At 39.7% G+C, this 7,265-nt stretch overlaps 1 protein-coding gene and 1 long non-coding RNA gene across 3 annotated transcripts in view; one reads left to right on the forward strand and one right to left on the reverse strand.

Moving 5' to 3' along the window:
• The window catches only part of nphp4 (nephronophthisis 4), a 204,936-nt gene that overhangs the window by 193,390 nt on the left and 4,281 nt on the right, over nt 1-7,265 (reverse strand). The window lies entirely within an intron of this gene.
• On the forward strand, nt 5,037-6,020 carry LOC310733978. Its single transcript, XR_014535951.1, has 2 exons — nt 5,037-5,141; nt 5,223-6,020. It is a non-coding gene; the product is annotated as an uncharacterized lncRNA (long non-coding RNA).

Raw genomic sequence — 7,265 nt, forward strand, 5'->3', positions numbered from 1 at the left:
CTGCCCTTTTTGGTTGAGCTATAAATTGCCTGTAGGTGTGAACAGTGTGTGAATGTACGCATGAGATCCATGCTGCCCTCTGACAAACTGCCCCGTACAGGGTGTATTCCCATCTCCGACATGTTCCAGAGATCTTCAGATCCATCACGACCCTACGCAAAGAGCTTACTGGTGGTGAATGAATAAATGAATTAATTAATTTCTTGTGATCGTGCCATGAAATCTACTCTACGAAATAAAGCCCTGTTCACAAATGCACGCTTGTGAAGCCTTCGTGAAGCTCACAGACAGCCAGGCCTCTCTAGACACGAGAAAATAAAGCAGGAACACTCAATAAGTGAGTGTACCCAGAGTCGTAAACTCTCTCCATCCCCATAATCCTTGGATGGAGCCACCTGAGGGCGGAGAAAGGGAAAGTGGTGTGAAGTGTGCACTCTAAGGGCAATGCACTTCAATCCGTTATTCTTTTCACCTTGAGAAGAGTGCAAACACATTTATAATTAGATAAGGGCTAGCAGACTCGCACAAAGTTACACAATGCTGTTCGGGTGCATGGGTGAAGAACAGACAGACGAGAAGGCGAGCATGGTGAATTAAAAGATAAAGAAAAAGGAGGTCTGAAGTGCAGATTCGACCGTCTTAATCCGTTTCCTCAACATCGGGAAGATATTTCTGAACCCTGTACTTTCGCCATGTCTGTTCAAGAGAAAACCTTTATGGAGCAGCTGCTGCTCTCAGGGATGTTTACTCTCCTGGGAGCTGAATTATTGATCGTGTCAGAAGTTTGCCTGCCCGGCACATATATAATTGAAGTAAGTCTTCCAGCTCGCATGGAGAAAGACGGGGGGACTTACAGTTGTTTGCAAAGCGCTCCAACACCACACATATGGATTTTGTCGTGTGGGTTAAGCACCGCTGTTAAAGCGCATATTGACGGACGGAAAGAGAAATGACATGAAAAGGATTAGCATCAGACAAACACAAGAGGACCCTCGCAACATAACGGCAATTTGTGTTTACTGCAGGGTTTCCAGCCTGATGGATATGTACCAGAAGTGTATGTGAACATGAAATCTCACATTCCACACTGTACGTGGTAAAAAAAAGCTTCTTCAAAAGGTAGTTGTTATGTCATCGAAGTGTACATTTTCTCATTTGGTCACTCAATTTTTTGACTTTTCAAACTGGACAATAAGCCATGCTTCATATTTAATGACTTTAAATCAAAATGGCAGCACAGCATGGAGCAGGAACCTCGCAGTCCTAGGCTCCACAGTTTGATTCAGTTACTACCTTTATAGACATTTAAAATTTCCACATGTGCTTCCTCCAGGTTTCTCCAGTTTCCTTTACCCTAAAACATTCAATGAGTGCACAGTACAGTAAAATCCTCTAATAAATGACTGTGTAACTTTTTCCTTGCTATACAATTATACAGAACCTTACCTATGTGAATAGGGCTGAGAATATTGTAAATGTGAAACACAATTCCACAATAACACTATCTGTTCCTGCTGCAAATATCTGTATTTCTTTCTTTATATTATTGAATATGAACCCTACCACTATGCCAAAGCAAACACTGGATAGAAACAACACCAGCACTGTCAGCATGAACCGTGAATTCCTGCTCATACAGTTATTATTTTTAGCATCTGCCCATGATATTTTCTAACAAATGCACTCACTTGCTTTATAGCAGCCTATTTGAATCCACCAGGAACCTGACCAGGCAGTTACTAAGGATGAATGTATGTAGGCTGATCCTGATTTGTCCTATGCGCTTCATATAGGACTGATCTCTAGTCTCTGTAAAGGGAAAAAATAATATATACTCACATGTCTCACACACATCTCTAGGCTCAACTAGATGTTTTGTGAAACTTTCTGGCAATTATATACTTTTTTATATTTATAAAAATGTCCCCTACCCATGTATCTGTAGTTGGATGTAGTTAGAATGATAGTAATATAGAAAAATTTTAGTTGAAATGTGCCTTTTTTTTTTTTTTTTTTTTTTTTTACATGTACTTTACAGTATAGTGAAATTTTTTCTCCACATATTCAGGCAATGTTAGAAAGCTGGGGTCAGGCATGATACAGTGCCCCTGGATCACTAAAGGCTAAGAGCCTTGTTTAGGGGCCCCGAAAGTGGCAACTCAGCGATACCGGGGCTTGAAGCCCCGACCTTCTGATCAGTAACCCAGAGCCTTGACCACTAAACTACCACCTTGCATCCCAATTATATATTCTTCACCTTCATTTGTTAATTGAAGCATTTTAATTGTTATGGCTGTATCTCAAGCTCAATCGCTAATATACACAGATCAGGCATAACATTATGATCAGTGAAGTGAACAACACTGATTATTTCTTCATCATGGCACCTGTTAGTGGGAGGAATATATTAGGCAGCAAATAAACATTTGGTCCTCAAAGTTGATGTGTTACAAGCAGGTCCAATGGGCAAGCGTAAGGATTTGAGTGAGTTTAACAAGAACCAAATTGTGATGGCTAGACGACTGAAGCATCTCCAAAACTGCAGCTCTTGTGGGGTGTAGCTCAAATTGCTGAAGAAGTTAATGCTGTTAATGTTCGACAGGTCGGGACTGTGTTAGCAGTTAAAGGGGGACCAACACAATATTAGGCAGGTGGTCATAATGTTGTGCCTGATTGGTGACCATAAGTTGCAATTTGGCATTAAGACTTCAGATTTCATTCTAAATACCTTTCAAGTCAGTGAGTTTTCCTTTTTTTTCCCCAGTACACAAAAAAAAAGCTAATTCATCTGAATTCATTCAAATGTGAGACTCCAGTTTCAAGCGGGTGAATTGAGTTCCATTTCAACACTCTGTCTCTGTATATCAAACATAATTTGGTCATGTATTTTCAAATAGAAGCCTGCAACCGCCACATTCTGACTTCACAAATATATTAATTTAATCCAATTTCTTAATACTACTGCTATAATTCAGTGGCTACAAACCAGATTCCAAAAAAGTTGGGACACTGTACAAATTGTGAATAAAAAAGGAATGCAATTATGTGGAAGTTTCAAATTTCAATATTTTATTCAAAATACAACATAGATGACATCTCAAATGTTTAAACTGAAAAAAATCATCATTTTAAGGGAAAAAATTAGTTGATTTGAAATTTCATGGCATCAACACATCTCAAAAAAGTTAGGACAAGGCCATGTTTACCACTGTGTGGCATCCCCTTTTCTTTTTATAACAGTCTGCAAACGTCTGGGGACTGAGAAGACAATATGCTCAAGTTTGGGAATAGGAATGTTGCCCTATTCTTGTCTAATACAAGCTTCTAGCTGCTCAACTGTCTTAGGTCTTCTTTGTCGCATCTTCCTCTTTATGATGCTCAAAATGTTTTCCATGGGTGAAAGATCTGGACTGCAGGCTGGCCATTTCAGTACCCGGATCCTTCTTCTACGCAGCCATGTTGTTGAAATTGATGCAGTATGTGGTTTGGCATTGTCATGTTGGAAAATGCAAGGTCTTCCCTGAAAGAGACGACGTCTGGATGGGAGCATATGTTGTTCTAAAATTTGGATTTACCTTTCAGCATTGATGGTGCCCCTCCAGATGTGTAAGCTGCCCATAGCACATGCACTCATGCAACCCCATACCATCAGAGATACAGGCTTCTGAACTGAGAACTGATAACAACTTGGGTTGTCCTTATCCTCTTTAGTCCGGATGACATGGCATCCCAGTTTTCCCAAAAGAACTTCAAATTTTAATTCGTCTGACCACAGAACAGTTTTCCACTTTGCCACAGTCCATTTTAAATGAGCCTTGGCCCAGAGAAAACGCCTGCGCTTCTGGATCATGTTTAGATATGGCTTCATATTTGACTTTTATTTGAGTTTCAGCCGGCAACAGCGAATGGCACGGTGGATTGTGTTCACCGACAATGTTACAATGTTTTCTGGAAGTATTCCTGAGCCCATGTTGTGATTTTCATTACAGTAGCATTCCTGTATGTGATGCAGTGCCGTCTAATGGCCCGAAGATCACGGGCATCCAGTATGGTTTTCCAGCCTTGACCCTTACACACAGAGATTGTTCCAGATTCTCTGAATCTTTGGATGATATTATGCACTGTAGATTATGATAACTTCGAACTCTTTGCAGTTTTTCCTCAAAGCTGCTCCTTCATTTAACTTTTCCGGCATCTTATTGCTACCCGTCACAACTTTTTTGGAATGTGTCGCTCTCATGAAATTCAAAATGAGCCAATATTTGGCATGACATTTCAAAATGTCTCACTTTCAACATTTGATATGTTATCTATATTCTATTGTAAATAAAATATAAGTTTATAAGATTTGTGAATTATTGCATTCCTTTTTTATTCACAATTTGTACAGTATCCCAACTATTTTTAAATCGGGTTTGTACATCCACATGACATTTCAAAATGTCTCACTTTCAACATTTGATATGTTATCTATATTCTATTGTAAATAAAATATAAGTTTATAAGATTTGTGAATTATTGCATTCCTTTTTTATTCACAATTTGTACAGTATCCCAACTATTTTTAAATCGGGTTTGTACATCCACATGAGATTTCATAATGTAAAATACCTGTCAAAATATTGGACGAATTAGTCTTTTATCGTATTTGAGACACATGCACGTGCCTTCTGTTTATATGCAACACATTAGGTAATTTAATAGGATTATTTACTCTAAACAAAAAAATATATAAATGTACAGATTTTAAACTATTTTCATTAAAAAATAAATCCTCCCTCAGCATGAATAACAGCTTTACACACTCTTGGAATATGGACCATTAGTTTCTCCAAACGTTCATCTGAAATAATTTGCCATGCTTCTTGTAAAACTTGCCAAAGTGTTCTTTTCTAGTTGGAGATTTCTTTCTGACTGATTCAGCAGTGACTGGGCAGCACATTCTATGATATATAAAAAAACTCTACACCCTACAGAGTTTGGACGTATGCTTCATTATCTTGTATGGTGAAGTTGGTTCCAAATAACTGCATGTTGGTTCAGTATTTCTTTCACCCAGTGATTGTAGGTGTGAAACAGTCTGCTAACATCTTATCTCCTGTTCTTTGTCTTACTTTAGTTCTTCTGTTGGAGCCAAAAATGTCAAATTTAGACTCGTCGGTTCACAGAACATCCAGTCATTCATTGTCTAATTGTTATGAGTTGTTGTATCTAGTCTGTAGCATACATACCGACCAGGCATAACTTTTTGGAAACCAATCAGGCATAACATTATGACCACCTGCTTAATAGTGTGTTGGTCCTTTTTTTGCTGACAAAACTGTTCTGACCCATCGAGCATTATAGCATTTACTTCTTCAGCGGTTTGAGCTACAGGAGCTCTTCTGTTAGATTGGAGCCTTCGCTCCCCACGTGCATCAATGAGCCTCGGGCCGCATATAACCCTGTCTCTGGTTCACCACTGTTCCTTCCTTGGAGCACTTTTAATAGACACTGACAACTGCAGACCGGGAACATCCCAGAAGAGCTGCATTTTTGAAGATGCTCTGACCCAGACGTCTCCCCAGAACAACGTGGCCCTTTTCAAAGTCACTCAAATCTTTACGCTTGTCCATTTTTCCTGCTTTAAACACATCAACTTTGAGAAAAAATTATTTCTTGCTGCCTAAAATATCCGACCCACTAACAGGTGCCATGATGAAGAGATAATCAATGTTATTCACTTCACCGCTTATAATTATATAAGGTCATAAATTTATGTCTGATTGGTGTTCCCAAACTTTTCACAAACACTGTCATTGGTTAACATTAATACTAAATAATTATGCTTGCACTACACATGTAATTCAACTAGAAAGTTTTTTTTACTGAATTGTGTGACCACATATTCGAACTTTTTAATATCGAGAGCAACCTGTGGCAATAAACGAACTGCAAATAACGGAAATAAAACCTTTCATGACATTACATCATATGCACATAATATGTGTGTGTTACAAATAAACAACCTTGAAACTTGATTGTGGCAATCGGTGGTGTTGGCTGGATAGAGATCCAGGGTCTGAAACTGGATTTTAAAGAAACGCTCAATGGTGAGTGCATGTGTTGCATCAGAGGAGTAAAATAGGTGATATGATTCAGACCTGTCTGACAAGCCTAAAGATGACAAATGCAGGCGGAAGACACTGACCACTTGCAGCTCTCTAACGAAAGTAACAACCATACTGAACAGCAAGGCTTCTAGGAATGGTCTGCTTTCTACCGAAGCGACCACTGCGCAGTTTGCCTAAAGGCGGCTGAGCTGAATTACTGTGCTTATTTTCACACATAAACGAGCAAAGAGAAGGAGTTCAGCCGCTCTGCAATCCACAGCAATGTTAAAATACCAAACGCATAACCGGTTGTGATGTGATACCACAGTGCCCTCTGTTGGTCAGAAAGGAGTCTAGCATGAATACAGAAGGAAGCACCTTTTCCAAGTGCTTGTTAGTAAAACCAGTGATTCACGAGGGGCTAAAAAGGCAGAATCGATACACATGGGGCCGGTTTGTCACATTCTGGAAACATAAGCGTAATCTGGAAACCAACAAGCCCTCCATAGGCAAGGCTTTCGATTTTAATCTTCAGAAGCACCGATAAATTGGACCGCACAGAGACGGCTCAGGCCGAAGAGTCAAACTCGGAGCACACAGATTAGATTACAGATGAATTAGACTTCATATGAAGAAGAAAAAAAAAAACAGCAGAGTTAGCATGCACATGATCATTTTGAACAGGAGTTTAAATTAGCACATGCGAACCCTGCGTAATGCGTGTGTTTGAATCGGATATGTCCAATCCGCACTTCATTCATCCGAATCCATCTGTTGTGGCAAAAAAACTAGCTTGTATCACCGTGAGGTTTGGTAATTAACTTTCATCCACCAACTCTTATGTGTCTCGCAAACATTTGTTTTGTCATAGGCTTCCTATCTTCGAGGCAGGCCAGAGGGAAAGCACTGCTTTAATAGTATCTCTTTTTCTCGCCTAATCACTCTTTCTGTTGGGAGTCTTTCTGCGAGGCGTATATTAAAACACATCCATCATGGCTGACAGCTCTTCTGCAATCTCACACAGTCGTCCCCCCTGCTGCCTCTGGTACTCGTAGCAGAACCGCTGCTGCGTTCCGATTTCAGCTCAGAGCCTAAAAGCATAGGGCTGGAGATATGCAGCAAATCAATGGGCACATGCAGTTATTATTAGACATGATTTTCCCCTCGAAACAT

Source organism: Silurus aristotelis (assembly GCF_946808225.1).
Source record: "Silurus aristotelis genome assembly, chromosome: 11".
Lineage (NCBI taxonomy): Eukaryota > Metazoa > Chordata > Actinopteri > Siluriformes > Siluridae > Silurus > Silurus aristotelis.